We start from the raw sequence: 1392 nt of genomic DNA on the forward strand, positions 1-1392 counted from the left end.
GGGGGGGGGGGGCACTTTGTCACTGAGTTACATCTCCTGCCCTTTTTATTTTTTTTATTTTGAGAAAGGGTCTCACTAAAGTTGCTTAGGGCCTTGCTAAGATGCTGACTGAGGCTGGCCTCAAACTTGGGATCCCCCTGCCTCGGGTTTCCAAGTTGCTGGGATTACAGGTGGGCATAACTGGCTGGCCTTCATCTACTTCCAAAATGCAGTTAAATGCTATTTTAACTAGGATCTCCCTTAGAGGAAAAAGCTGATGGCCGGGCTTAGGCAGAGAAAACACAAAGTGAACATTAGGGAAAGAAAATTGTTTTTATTTGGAAATGTTTCCAAATTTGCAAAATTGAAAATACTACAGTTAACACATATGTACCCTTTATCCAGATTTAATGAGTTGACACTTTATCCCTTGCTTAATCACTTGTGGGCTCTATAAACCTAATTTTTTTCAGGACTATTTCAGAGTTCTGTATCTATAGTCCCTCCCCTAAATACTTTCCTGTGTGTTTACTAAAAATAAAGACACAATATCTTTATTTTACATTTATGTGGTGCTGAGGATTGAACCCAGTGCCTCGTGCATGCTAGATGAGTGCTCTACCACTGAGCCACAACCCCCCCCCCAAAAAAAAAAAAGATTTCTCCTGAGAAGTAGCATCCATTAATGTTCTGATTCAATCTTTACTAAAAATAGGGAAATACTTGTGGGTTGGGGCTGGGGCTCAGTGGTAGCGCACTTGCCTGGCATATGTGAGGCACTGGGTTCGATTCTCAGCACCACATATAAATAAATAAAATAAAGGTCTATCAACAACTAAAAAAAAGTTTAAAAATGGGGAAATACTCTTACATAGCCCATTTATTAATTTTATATATTTATATTTATTGTATTTAATCTACCATCCATAATCCAATTTTATCAACATTTCTTTTCTCCTCAAGTATAAGATCAAGTCTAGGGCCAGGTACCACATGTCATTGTCATGTTTCTTTAGTCTTCTTAATTCTGGAACATTTATATATCTGAAGAATTTTAAAGATATCCCTGCCTTATTTTTTTACTAGAACATTCCTCATTTTGTGTTTGTCTGACATTTCCTCATGAAGTTATGCATTATTATGCATTAGCTGGAATATTGCATAGCAATGTGTCCCCAGGATATCCCATCTGGAGGCATGTGATGTCCCTGACTCCCTCATATGACATGAATTTGGACCATCTAATCAAAGTGTTGTCTAATTTCCCCACCATATGAAAGCCTCCCCCTACACATAACTAATCAGCAATCTGAAGGGAGACACTAAGAACTTCCAAATATCCTATTCTTCATTAAGATTTCCCCTGGGCCAGGTGTGGTGGTGCATGCCTGTAATCCCAGTAGCGGGAGGCTG

Source organism: Marmota marmota, unplaced genomic scaffold, assembly GCF_001458135.2.
Source record: "Marmota marmota marmota unplaced genomic scaffold, marMar, whole genome shotgun sequence".
In the NCBI taxonomy this organism is placed as follows: domain Eukaryota; kingdom Metazoa; phylum Chordata; class Mammalia; order Rodentia; family Sciuridae; genus Marmota; species Marmota marmota.